Raw genomic sequence first — 15,000 nt, 5'->3', positions numbered from 1 at the left:
GGGAAATGAATTCCTGAGGGTTCAAAGCACTCTCTCCCACTCACTCAGTCCCTCGTCCTCTCTCTCTCTCTCTCTCTTGGACTTACTGTCTCGTTCTCTCGTTCTCTAACTCTTCAAATTGTTTTCTCTCTTTCTTTCTCTTTCTCAGCAAAGAACGGCAAGATGAAAGGATCAGACTTTTTCTCATCTGAGTGGAGGGAGAGAGGGAAAGAAAGAGGGATATAGTGAAAGGAGAGAGTGAGGGATAGAGGGGTAAAGAGGTTTCTCTGTGTTGACCTTGTCTGGCTGCCAAGTGGTGGGAGGGAGGAGGGGGGTGCCCCCAGATGAGAGGGCTAGAAGTCACATCCCCAGATGCAGAAAACAGAGGGAGCAAAAGGATGGAGTGTAGAAAACAGAGGGAGCGACAGGGTGGAGTGTAGAAAACAGAGGGAGCGAAAGGATGGAGTGTAGAAAACAGAGGGAGTGACAGGGTGGAGTGTAGAAAACAGAGGGAGCGACAGGATGGAGTGTAGAAAACAGAGGGAGCGACAGGATGGAGTGTAGGAAACAGAGGGAGAGAAGGAAAGGAGAGTGGTGGATACTACTAGATGGGAGAGAGTGAAACAATAGTGTGTATTTTGAGAACCAACCCAGTGGGTTGCAGACACACACACACACACACGTCACACACGTACGCACACACAGACACACTAGATTGTGGCTGTTTTTTCACATTGCGTCACCTCACAGTCTTAATTGCTGTTGGTTGTGGCTGTTTAGCGTTTTGCCCTCTTCCTGTCTCCTATTACGCATTAGTGTGTTTGTGTGTGTGTGTGTGTGTGTGTCTGTGTGTGTGTGTGTGTGTGTGTGTGTGTGTGTGTGTGTGTGTGTGTGTGTGTGCTTGTGTCTCACTGGAGGTATTAGGATGTTTTGGAACAGTGTGCTCTCCTTCTCTTCTCTTTTTCCAATATTCTCCCTCTCCCTCTCCAAAATGTCCTCCCTTCACTTTTCCCTTCCCACCCATTCCCCTCTCCCTCTCCCTCTCCAAAATGTCCTCCCTTCACTTTCCCTTCCCACCCATTCTCCCCTACCAACACTGTTGAACTGTACAGTTTTGCTCTATTTCTCCTCCTCTTCTCCAATATCCTCTGTTCTCTTTCCCTTCCCACCCATTCTCCCTCTCCTCTCCTCTCCCTTCCCACCCATTCTCCCTCTCCTCTCCTTTCCCTTACCACCCATTCTCCCTCTCCTTTCCTCTCCTTTCCCTTCCCACCCATTCTCCCTCTCCTCTCCTTTCCCTTCCCACCCATTCTCCCTCTCCTCTCCTTTCCCTTCCCACCCATTCTCCCTCTCCTCTCCTTTCCCTTCCCACCCATTCTCCTTCTCCTCTCCTCTCCCTTCCCACCCATTCTCCCTCTCCTCTCCTTTCCCTTCCCACCCATTTTCCCTCTCCACTCCTTTCCCTTCCCACCCATTCTCCCTCTCCTCTCCTTTCCCTTCCCATCCATTCTCCCTCTCCTCTCCACTCCTTTCCCTTTCCACCCATTCTCCCTCTCCACTCCTTTCCCTTCCCTTCCCACCCATTCTCCCTCTCCTCTCCACTCCTTTCCCTTCCCACCCATTCTCCCTCTCCACTCCTTTCCCTTCCCATCCATTCTCTTTCTCCTCTCCACTCCTTTCCCTTCCCACCCATTCTCCCTCTCCTCTCCTCTCCTCTCCTCTCCTCTCCTCTCCTCTCCTCTCCTCTCCTCTCCTCTCCTCTCCTCTCCTCTCCTCTCCTCTTCTCTTATCTCCTCTCCTCTCCTCTCCTCTACTCTCCCTTCCCACCTATTCTCATTCTCCTCTCCTCTCCTCTCCTCTCCTCTCCCTTCCCACCCATCACCCCACTCCACCATCAGTCCAGTTCATTCCAACCCAGTACCAGTCCCAGTCCCAGTCCCAGTCCCAGTCCCAGTCCCAGCTGGGCCGTCTGAAATGTGTAATGGCTTCGAGAACTTTTAGTTTACCCCCCCCCCCCCCCTTCTCTTCTACCCCCCTTCTCTACCCCCCCTTCTCTTCTACCCCCCTTCTCTGCTACCCCCCCTTCTCTTCTACCCCCCTTCTCTTCTACCCCCCCTTCTCTTCTACCCCCCCTTCTCTTCCACCCCCCTTCTCTTCCACCCCCCTTCTCTTCTACCCCCCTTTCTCTTCTACCCCCCTTCTCTTCCACCCCCCTTCTCTTCCACCCCCCCTTCTCTTCTACCCCCCCTTCTCTTCCACCCCCCCTTCTCTTCTACCCCCCTTCTCTTCTACCCCCCCTTCTCTTCTACCCCCCCTTCTCTTCTACCCCCCTTCTCTTCCACCCCCCCTTCTCTTCTACCCCCCTTCTCCTCCACCCCCCCTTCTCTTCCACCCCCCTTCTCTTCCACCCCCCTTCTCTTCCACCCCCTTCTCTTCCAACCCCCCTTCTCTTCCACCCCCCTTCTCTTCCACCCCCCTTCTCTTCCACCCCCCCTTCTCTTCCACCCCCCCCTTCTCTTCCACCCCCCTCTCAAAGTTCTCGCCCTTCACCTTTTCCATTCCAACCCTAAACCCTCCACTCCCCAAACTACCCCTAAACCCTCCACTCCCCAAACTACCCCCTAAACCCTCCACTCCCCAAACTACCCCCTAAACCCTCCACTCCCCAAACTACCCCCTCAATCCCCCAGTAGTTGTTCACTCTCCCTATATGTCACCCCCAAACACACACACACCTGTTCCACACCCCCACCCCCTCCCTAAACTCTCCACCATCCTAAAAACTGCTCCCTCAATTCCCCACTAGTGTGTGTTCTCTCCCTATAGATCAGCTCACAAACATTGCATGCAGATACACACACCTGCCTTTTCCCTTCCTCACCTCCACCCCCCCTCATCTCCCTCCTCCACCCCAGCAGCAGCATTTCCCCTCCAGGCCAGATATCCCAGGACTGAGCCCCTGTCTGCTCCAGCAGCTCCACACATCTGGTCCCCCCCCCCCCCCCCGCCCTCTCTCTCTCTGAAGGGCTGTAATACAGCGTGACAGGTCCCCCCCCCCCCCCCCCCCCCCACACATGCACACAGACAAACATGCACTATGCATTTCTCCATAGGATAAATAACTTGTCGGGGCGGTTACCCGGACACAGATTAAGTCTAGTCCTGAGCATTTTCTATGGAGATTCTCCATTTAAAGGCCTTTTAGTCCAGGACTTTGTGATGAATGGGGTTATGTCGGTATAAGAGTTGTTTGAGATGCTAAAATAGAAAAGGTTGTTCTCTCAGAGTTTTACAGCTGAAACACAGCAGAAGTAATAATGTAAAGTACGTTCGTTGACTGCGCTTGCCTCCTGCATATTGGAAGTCACAGTGGTGAATTTCAAAGTTGGTTGAGTCGGAAAGATGGAAACGTTTTAGGGTGGAGACTGAAGGATGAGGGTCGCTAAAACTTAACGAAAACAAAAAATAACTTTGGCCCAGGTCCTGCTATTTCTCTCTTTCAGACTCTCTCTCTCTCCGTCTCTCTGTCTCTGTTCCTATCATTGTCTCTCTCTCTCTCTCTCTCTCTCTCTCTCTCTCTGTCTCTCTCTCTGTCTCTCTCTCTGTCTGTCTCTCGCTCTCTCTCTCTCTCTCTCTCTCTGTCTCTCTCTCATTGTCTACCCCTCCCTCTCCTTTCCCCTCCCTCTGTCTGCAGACGCCAGTGTCTATGGCACACTCAGCAGGCTCAACTATTGCAGTGAGAAGTGTTGAGATTGCATCACATGAAGAAAGGGAGAGCTGATTGGAAAGGAGAGAGGGAGGAGAACAGAGTAGGAGAAGTAAAGGGAAAGTACCTCTGAGGGACGGGAAGGGGAGGAGAGGCTACGTCTCTCTTTCTGTCTCTCTCTCTTATACACATACTATCCCTCTCTCTGTCTCTCTCTCTTTCTGTCTCTCTCTCTTATACACATACTATCCCTCTCTCTGTCTCTCTCTTATACACTCACTATCCCTCTCTCTGTCTCTCTCTCGTTCTCTCTCCTCCCTCTCTCTTATACACTCACTATCCGTCTCTCTCTCTCTCTCCATCTACCAGTTCTATCCCCCTTTCAATCTCCCTCTCTCGTTTGAATGGAATTCTTTATTGTATTTCTCTTATCTATCTCACTCTTTCTCTCACCACAGTACTACAACAGGTGTCCAAGTTCAGCTCTCTTCCTTGTACAGTGAAGGCAATCTCTCTCTCTCCCTTTCTCTCCATTTCTCTCCATTTCTCTCTCCCTTTCTCTCCATTTCTCTCTCTCTCCCTTTCTCTCCATTTCTCTCTCTCTCTCTCTCTCTCTCTCTCTCCCTTTCTCTCCATTTCTCTCTCTCTCCCTTTCTCTCCATTTCTCCCTCTCTCTCTCTCTCTCTCTCTCTCTCTCTCTCCCTTTCTCTCCATTTCTCTCTCTCTCTCCCTTTCTCTCCATTTCTCTCTCTCTCTCCCTTTCTCTCCATTTCTCTCTCTCTCCCTTTCTCTCTCTCTCTCTCTCTCTCCCTTTCTCTCTCTTCTCTCTTCTCTCTCTCTCTCTCTCTCTCTCCCTTTCTCTCTCTCTCTCCCTTTTTTTTTCTCTCTCTCTCTCTCTCTCCCTTTCTCTCCATCTCTCTCTCTCTCTCTCTCTCTCACTTTCTCTCCATTTCTCTCTCTCTCTCCCTTTCTCTCCATTTCTCTCTCTCTCTCCCTTTCTCTCCATTTCTCTCTCTCTCCCTTTCTCTCTCTCTCTCTCCCTTTCTCTCTCTTCTCTCTCTCCCCCTTTCTCTCAATTTCTCTCTCTCTCTCCCTTTCTCTCTCTCTCTCCCTTTCTCTCTCTCTCTCTCTCTCTCTCTCCTCTCTCTCTCTCTCTCTCTCTCTCTCTCTCTCTCTCTCTCTCTCTCTGTCTCTCTCTCTCTCTCCATTTCTCTCTCTCTCTCTCTCTCTCTCTCTCTCTCTCTTTCTCTCCATTTCTCTCTCTCTCCTCTCTCTCTCTCTCTCTCTCTCTCTCTCTCTCCCCTTTCTCTCCATTTCTCTCTCCCTTTCTCCCTCTCCCTTTCTCTCTCACTCTCTCTCTCGCTCTCTCTCTCTTTTCTCTCTCTCGCTCTCACTCTCTCTCGCCCTCTCTGTCAATTCTTCTCCATACATTTGTTAGTTATAGTGAGTATCATAAGTATTCACATTTCGCATTTTGTTGCGTGATTGATATGATATGTACAAAATATTCCATTATGTCAAAGTGAAAAGAAAATGATATAAATGTTAACATTAATAAAAAATGAAATAACTAAAATATAGGTGTTTCAAAAGTATTCACCCCATAGACAAACCCACATTAGTTCAAGAGTCAAATTTGGCTTAAGAAGGTTCCTCAGTCAAGTATTGAATTTCAAGCACAGATTCAACTACAAAGACCTTTTTGAAAGCCTCATAAAGAAGGGCTGTGATTGGTAGATGGGTAACAATAGCAAATAAATCATGGAATATCTCTTTAAGTATGGTCAACTGAATCATTATGCCGAGGGTGATGTATTAAACCACCCAGACACAAGAAAGATACAGTCGTCTTTCTGAACTGAGCTGCAGGACAGGAAGGAACCTGCTCAGGGGATGTCACCATGAGGCCATTGGGGATTTTAAAACAGCTACAGAGTTCAATGGCTGTGAAGGTGGAAAACGGATCAACAGCATTATCGTTACTACGTCCTTATAAGGCTTTATGCAATACCATTGCAACATTATATGCATGTATAAAGGCTTGGTTTTTAGACACAGAGAGAAAGTGCATATGCTGTTGCATAATGCCTTATAAGGACATAGTGGGATGGAGGGATGGAGAAATTTGACGAGAGAGAGCGACGAAGAGGAAGAAATAGAAGAATATAAGTTTTACAGAAAGTCAGAACAGACATAACTAACAAACGTATGAAGAGACATTCCCTTAAAAAACAAAATGAAAGAGAAAAAACAGTCTTATGACAAACAGCAGGAGAGACATGTAAAGGAAAGGTTGGGCTCAGGACCGGTCTTATGACAAACAGCAGGAGAGACAGAGAGAGAGTGGATGAAATAAAAGAGTAGAGAATAGTAGAGGAAAAAAACAAGAAAAAGGGAGTTTATGAGAAAAAGGGAGTTTATGAGAAAAAGGGAGTTTATGATAAAAAAGGGAGTTTATGAGAAAAAGGGAGTGAGGGAATGGAGAGGGAGAGAGAGGAAAGGAAGGAGAGAAAGAGAAGGAGGAGCGAGAGAAGCAGTGAAAGAGGGCAAGAGAGAGGCGTTAGGAGGCTATGATAGAGTTGAGAGTTAAGGCAAGCCACAGGAAGGGAGGGAGGGATAGAAGGAGTGAAAAAGGGAAAGACAGAGGCGTTAGGGGTTATGATACATCTGAGGATTTGGAGAAGAAATTAAGCCACAGGAAAAAGAATGAGAGAGAGGGAGTGAAAGAGGGCAAGGGAGAGGCTTAAAGGGGGTACGATACAGAGGAAAGGAACGCCACAGGAAGGAGCGAAAGAAGAAGGGAGGGAGAGAGAAGGAGTGAAAGAGGGCAAGGGAGAGGCGTGTACAGAGGAGAGAGAGGCCAGCTCAGGGCGCCGTGGAAACGAAGGTTTCCTGTCTGAGGAGGAAAGAATCTCTCATCTCAGGGTGTGTGATACACCACTGTGTGTGTGTGTGTGTGTGTGTGTGTGTGTGTGTGTGTGTGTGTGTGTGTGTGTGTGTGTGTGTGTGTGTGTGTGTGTGTGTGTGTGAGACATACAGTACTCTAGAGCTATGGGGTATTGAGGGGGTGTGACTGCCTGTGGTGCAGTGTGTGTGTGTGTGTGTGTTGGGTGGCGGGGGATCAGTAAGGGGGCCTGGGCATTCTGCCCAAAGGGAGGTCATTGAGGAAAAGGGGGTGCCGTGAGTGTGTGTGTTGTGTGTGTGTGTGTGTGCATACATATGGTGGTATATGTGCATGCCTCAACAATACTCTGAATAGCAGTGTGTGTGTGAGAATTTAGGGAGGTTCTTATGGAATGCAGAGCCACTGTGGTGAGTTGGCACGCAGTGAGAAGTGTGTGTGTGTGTGTGTACTGTATGTCTACCGTGTGTGTAACTAACTGTAACACTGACTTCATTGTGGTGAGGAGTCTGTTCTATATTACTGCATATTGGAGATATTTTCTGTATTATACAATTACAGTGTGTATCCCAACAGGTTTACACTTATTCCAGTTCAGTGGGTTTACTGTAAAAATGTGTTAATATACCAGACTTTATGGCTCTAATAGCCCTGTTACTCTTCGTTGACATTAATGTGGAGCTGATAATGAAAGAGGTCAGTAGATGAAAATGCTGCCTTTGTGAATAAATAAATGAAACCGTGTGTGTGTGTGTGTGTGTGTGTGTGTGTGTGTGTGTGTGTGTGTGTGTGTGTGTGTGTGTGTGTGTGTGTGTGTGTGTGTGTGTGTGTGTGTGTGTGTGTGTGTGTGTGTGTGTGTGTTGTTCTGAAGCTGGCTGCAGCTGGTGTAGTATAGTGACGTCTCCCTCCTCAGCACCTGAACTAACTGTCACTGACCTCTTCTGTCCAAGCTTTCACCACCAGCTACACACTGATGTCATTGACAGATCCGTGTTAGACTCTGACCTCACACAGTCACTCACATAAATCTGGAGTCAGGATTTGACGCTCACTAAGGAGTTCACTGGGTCAAACCTTTTTTGCTGACTCTGGAAAGGGGGGGTGGGGTCTGTGTGTGTGCGCATATGCAAGTGTGTACGTACACATTTGTGTGTGCGTGAGTGCAATGCATACTGTGTGTATGTGTGCGTTCATACAGTATATGTGTGTGTGTGTGCATACAATGTGAGTGTTTGTGTGTATGGGGCATCTTAAGTGAGCGTTTGGTTGACAGGTCAGACATGTACTCTTCGCAGCATGCTGTGAGACGGGGTGGATCTTCCCCTAGTCTTCCACTAGTGTTTAGCAGCCCTAACATATGTGTGGTTCTCTCTCACATAACCACTGTACTGTACAGGGAGTTGCTGACGTGTGTGTGTCTGAGCGTATGAGAAAATGGGACAGTGTGTGTGTGTGTAATTGCACATTTACAAGAGGAATAGGATGAAAGACAGAGAGATAGCAAGTGGGCTTGTTGAGACAAGTGTGAGTGGGTGTATGTGTAGACTTTAGTGTAGAGGGGAGTGTAAGAGGGGAGTGTAGATGTGTGTCGAACATGGGAGGCCCAAGGGAGACACAATTATCTCATTCAGACACACACCACACTGTCCCAGTCTGTTTCTCTATGGGAGGTAGAGGGGGACAAAGGCTTCTCTGAGAGAAGCAGAGAGGGGCTTCTTTCTACAAAGAGCAGCTGACCCCATCCCATGGCTCAGTGAGGAAGTGTATGGGGCGAACAAACACATACTCTGCCCTGTACTCATCCCCCCCACTCATCCATTTGTTATGTGTGTAACAAATATGTGTGTGCAAAAGCTCTTGTGTGTGTGCAACATTTGCGTGTATGTGTGTGTGTGTGTAACATGATGTGTGTGTAAAGGCCTCTGTGCGTGTGTGTAGAATGATGTGTGTGTGTAACGTGTGTATGTAACATGTGTGAAAGCTCTTGTTGCGTGTGAGAAAGTTGCTTCTGAACAAACCCAGTTGATGGAAATATGCACAGAGAGCCATGTCTCAATGTTACAGTTAATTGCCTGTGGCTACTGAGAAAAAGCAGTTTGGATCTGGGTCACGCTATTTTATTCATGCCCAGTAACATACCATAATACTTAGCTATAGGATTACCATCCCATAATACTTAGCTATAGGATTACCATCCCATAATACTTAGCTATAGGATTACCATCCCATAATACTTAGCTATATGATTACCATCCCATAATACTTAGCAATATGATTACCATACCATAATACTTAGATATATTATTACCATACCCTAATACTTAGATATATTATTACCATACTATAATATTTAGCTATATGATTACCATACCATAATACTTAGATATATTATTACCATACCATAATATTTAGCTGTAGGATAACCATACCATACCATAATACTTAGCTATATGATTACCATACCATACTATAATACTTAGCTATAGGATAACCATACCATACCATAATACTTAGCTATAGGATTACCATGCCATAATATTTAGCTATATGATTACCATCCCATACCATAATACTTAGCTATAGGATAACCATACCATACCATAATACTTAGCTATAGGATAACCATACCATAATACTTAGCTATAGGATTACCATCCCATACCATAATACTTAGCTATAGGATAACCATACCATACTATAATACTTAGCTATAGGATTACCATACCATACCATAATACTTAGCTATAGGATAACCATACCATACTATAATACTTAGCAATAGGATTACCATACCATACCATAATACTTAGCTATAGGATAACCATATCATACCTTAATACTTAGCTATAGGATTACCATACCATACCATAATACTTAGCTATAGGATAACCATACCATACTATAATACTTAGCTATAGGATTACCATACCATACCATAATACTTAGCTATAGGATAACCATACCATACTATAATACTTAGCTATAGGATTACCATACCATACCATAATACTTAGTTATAGGATAACCATACCATAATACTTAGCTATAGGATTACCATACCATAATACTTAGCTATAGGATTACCATGCCATAATACTTAGCTATAGGATTACCATACCATACCATAAAATTTAGCTGTAGGATAACCATGCCATACCATGATACTTAGCTATAGGATTACCATACCATACCATAATACTTAGCTATAGGATAGGATAACCATACCATACCATGATACTTAGCTATAGGATAGGATAACCATAACATACCATAATATTTAGCTATAGGATAGGATAACCATACCATAATACTTAGCTATAGGATAGGATAACCATACCATACCATAATACTTAGCTATAGGATAGGATAACCATAACATACCATAATATTTAGCTATAGGATAGGATAACCATACCATACCATAATATTTAGCTATAGGATAGGATAACCATAACATACCATAATATTTAGCTATAGGATAGGATAACCATAACATACCATAATATTTAGCTATAGGATAGGATAACCATAACATACCATAATATTTAGCTATAGGATAGGATAACCATAACATACCATAATATTTAGCTATAGGATAGGATAACCATACCATAATACTTAGCTATAGGATAGGATAACCATACCATACCATAATACTTAGCTATAGGATAGGATAACCATACCATACCATAATACTTAGCTATAGGAAAGGATAACCATACCATACCATAATACTTAGCTATAGGATAGGATAACCATACCATACCATAATACTTAGCTATAGGATAGGATAACCATACCATACCATAATACTTAGCTATAGGATAGGATAACCATACCATACCATAATACTTAGCTATAGGATAGGATAACCATACCATACCATAATACTTAGCTATAGGATAGGATAACCATACCATACAATAATACTTAGCTATAGGATAGGATAACCATACCATAATACTTAGCTATAGGATAGGATAACCATAACATACCATAATACTTAGCTATAGGATAGGATAACCATACCATACCATAATACTTAGCTATAGGATAGTATAACCATACCATACCATAATACTTAGCTATAGGGTAGGATAACCATACAATACCATAATACTTAGCTATAGGATAGTATAACCATACCATACCATAATACTTAGCTATAGGGTAGGATAACCATACCATACCATAATACTTAGCTATAGGATAGGATAACCATACCATACCATAATACTTAGCTATAGGATAGGATAACCATACCATACCATAATACTTAGCTATAGGATAGGATAACCATACCATACCATAATACTTAGCTATAGGGTAGGATAACCATACCATACTATAATACTTAGCTATAGGGTAGGATAACCATACCATAATACTTAGCTATAGGATAGGATAACCATACCATACCATAATACTTAGCTATAGGATAGGATAACCATACCATACCATAATACTTAGCTATAGGGTAGGATAACCATACCATAATACTTAGCTATAGGATAGGATAACCATACCATAATACTTAGCTATAGGGTAGGATAACCATACCATAATACTTAGCTATAGGATAGGATAACCATACCATAATACTTAGCTATAGGGTAGGATAACCATACCATAATACTTAGCTATAGGGTAGGATAACCATACCATAATACTTAGCTATAGGATAGGATAACCATACCATAATACTTAGCTATAGGATAGGATAACCATACCATAATACTTAGCTATAGGATAGGATAACCATACCATAATACTTAGCTATAGGATAGGATAACCATACCATAATACTTAGCTATAGGGTAGGATAACCATACCATAATACTTAGCTATAGGATAGGATAACCATACCATAATACTTAGCTATAGGGTAGGATAACCATACCATAATACTTAGCTATAGGATAGGATAACCATACCATAATACTTAGCTATAGGATAGGATAACCATACCATACCATAATACTTAGCTATAGGATAGGATAACCATACCATACCATAATACTTAGCTATAGGATAGGATAACCATACCATACCATAATACTTAGCTATAGGATAGGATAACCATAACATACCATAATATTTAGCTATAGGATAGGATAACCATACCATACCATAATACTTAGCTATAGGATAGGATAACCATACCATACCATAATACTTAGCTATAGGATAGGATAACCATACCATACCATAATACTTAGCTATAGGGTAGGATAACCATACCATAATACTTAGCTATAGGATAGGATAACCATACCATAATACTTAGCTATAGGATAGGATAACCATACCATACCATAATACTTAGCTATAGGATAGGATAACCATACCATACCATAATACTTAGCTATAGGATAGGATAACCATACCATACCATAATACTTAGCTATAGGATAGGATAACCATACCATACCATAATACTTAGCTATAGGATAGGATAACCATAACATACCATAATATTTAGCTATAGGATAGGATAACCATACCATACCATAATACTTAGCTATAGGATAGGATAACCATACCATACTATAATACTTAGCTATAGGATAGGATAACCATACCATACCATAATATTTAGCTATAGGATAGGATAACCATACCATACTATAATACTTAGCTATAGGATAGGATAACCATACCATACCATAATATTTAGCTATAGGATAGGATAACCATACCATACTATAATACTTAGCTATAGGATAGGATAACCATACCATACCATAATATTTAGCTATAGGATAGGATAACCATACCATACTATAATACTTAGCTATAGGATAGGATAACCATACCATACCATAATACTTAGCTATAGGATAGGATAACCATACCATACCATAATACTTAGCTATAGGGTAGGATAACCATACCATACCATAATACTTAGCTATAGGATAGGATAACCATACCACACTATAATACTTAGCTATAGGATAGGATAACCATACCATACCATAATACTTAGCTATAGGATAGGATAACCATACCATACTATAATACTTAGCTATAGGATAGGATAACCATACCATACTATAATACTTAGCTTTTGGATTACTATACTATCTACTCCATTCAGATCTACAGAATTGCAGAAGTGGGGCCATTGGGATTTTTTTGAAGTTGGATAAATATAGAAAAATTCACCCAAGAGTTGTTACTGATAAGTTGATCTGACTGGGGAGTAGTTCAAGGAAAGACTGGAGTTGTTATTGATCAGATGATCTGACTGGGGAATAGTTATAGGAAGACACAGAGTTGTTCCTGATTTGTTGATCTGACTGGGGAAGTTAAAGGAAGACCCAGATTTGTTCCTGATAAGTTGATCTGACTGGGGAGTAGTTCAAGGAAAGACTGGAGTTGTCCCTGATCAGATGATGTGACTGGGGAATAGTTATAGGAAGACACAGAGTTGTTACTGATCAGTTGATCTGACTGGGGAGTAGTTCAAGGAAAGACTGGAGTTGTCCCTGATCAGATGATGTGACTGGGGAATAGTTATAGGAAGACACAGAGTTGTTACTGATCAGTTGATCTGACTGGGGAGTAGTTCAAGGAAGACCCAGATTTATTCCTGATCAGCTGATCTGACTGGGGAAGTTAAAGGAAGACACAGAGTTGTTCCTGATCAGATGATGTGACTGGGGAATAGTTATAGGAAGACACAGAGTTGTTCCTGATCAGCTGATCTGACTGGGGAGTAGTTCAAGGAAAGACTGGAGTTGTTCCTGATCAGATGATCTGACTGGGGAGTAGTTCAAGGAAAGACTGGAGTTGTTATTGATCAGATGATCTGACTGGGGAATAGTTATAGGAAGACCCAGATTTGTTCCTGATCAGTTGATCTGACTGGGGAGTAGTTCAAGGAAAGACTGGAGTTGTTCCTGATCAGATGATCTGACTGGGGAGTAGTTCAAGGAAAGACTGTTGTTATTGATCAGTTGATCTGACTGGGGAGTAGTTCAAGGAAAGACTGGAATTGTTCCTGATCAGCTGATCTGACTGGGGAGTAGTTCAAGGAAAGACTGGAGTTGTTCCTGATCAGCTGATCTGACTGGGGAAGTTAAAGGAAGACCCAGATTTGTTCCTGATCAGTTGATCTGACTGGGGAGTAGTTCAAGGAAAGACTGGAGTTGTTCCTGATCAGCTGATCTGACTGGGGAGTAGTTCAAGGAAGACCCAGATGTATTCCTGATCAGCTGATCTGACTGGGGAGTAGTTTTTAATTTGTAAAATTTTATTTCACCTTTATTTAACCAGGTAGCCTGGTTGAGAACAAGTTCTCATTTGCAACTGCGACCTGGCCAAGATAAAACGTAGCAATTTGACACATACAACAACACAGAGTTACACATGGAATAAACAAACATACAGTCAATAATACAGTAGAACAAAAGAAAACAAACATCTATATACAGTGAGTGCAAATGAGGTAAGTTAAGGCAATAAATAGGCCATGGTGGTGAAGTAATTACAATATAGCAATTAAACACTGGAATGGTAGATGTGCAAGTAGAGATACTGGGGTGCAAATGAGCAAGATAAATAAATAAATACAGTATGGGGATGAGGTAGGTAGATAGGTGGGCTGTTTACAGATGGGCTATGTACAGGTGCAGTGATCTGTTAATCTGCTCTGACAGCTGGTGCTCAAAGCTAGTGAGGGAGATGTGAGTCTCCAGCTTCAGAGATTTTTGCAGTTCGTTCCAGTCATTGGCAGCAGAGAACTGGAAGGAAATACGACCAAAGGAGGAATTGGCTTTGGGGGTGACCAGTGAGATATACCTGCTGGAGGGCATGCTACAAGTGGGTGCTGCTATGGTGACCAGTGAGCTGAGATAAGGCGGGGCTTTACCTAGCAGAGACTTGTAGATAACCTGTAGCCAGTGGGTTTGGCGACGAGTATGAAGCGAGGGCCAACCACAACGAGAGCGTACAGGTCGCAATGGTGGGTGGTGTATGGGGACTTTGGTGACAAAACGGATGGCACTGTGATAGTAGAGTGTTGGAGGCTATTTTATAGATGAAATCACCGAAGTCGAGGATTGGTAGGATGGTCAGTTTTACAAGGGTATGTTTGGCAGCATGAGTGAAGGTTGCTTTGTTGCGATATAGGAAGCCGATTCTAGATTTAATTTTGGATTGGAGATGCTTAATGTGAGTCTGGAAGGAGAGTTTACAGTCTAACCAGACACCCAGGTATTTGTAGTTGTCCACGTATTCTAAGTCAGAGCCGTCCAGAGTAGTGATGCTGGACGGGCGAGCGGGTGCGGGCAGTGATCGATTGAATAGCATACATTTCGTTTTACCTGCGTTGCAACAATTTCTGCAGATAATTTTAGAAAGAGAGGGTCCAGATTGTCTAGCCCGGCTGATTTGTATGGGTCCAGAT

The 15,000-nt window shown here is 43.3% G+C and overlaps 1 protein-coding gene across 2 annotated transcripts in view; it reads left to right on the top strand.

Moving 5' to 3' along the window:
* The window catches only part of LOC110485549 (zinc finger protein GLIS2), a 39,386-nt gene that overhangs the window by 11,363 nt on the left and 13,023 nt on the right, over positions 1-15,000 (top strand). The window contains exon 1 of one of the 2 annotated variants that reach the window (XM_090195581.1): positions 6,207-6,610. The exons of the other annotated variant lie outside the window; for it this stretch is intronic. The gene's annotated coding sequence lies outside the window, so the exon portion shown is untranslated. Of the gene's footprint in view, positions 1-6,206; positions 6,611-15,000 lie in introns of those variants that run through there. 2 annotated transcript variants of the gene reach the window in all.

The sequence above is a fragment of the Oncorhynchus mykiss genome, chromosome 13 (genome assembly GCF_057628025.1).
Source record: "Oncorhynchus mykiss isolate SJ-2025 chromosome 13, ASM5762802v1, whole genome shotgun sequence".
NCBI classification, from domain to species: Eukaryota; Metazoa; Chordata; class Actinopteri; order Salmoniformes; family Salmonidae; genus Oncorhynchus; species Oncorhynchus mykiss.
The sequence above is the reverse complement of the archived record's forward strand: the minus strand, read 5'-3'. Positions and strand labels throughout refer to the sequence as shown.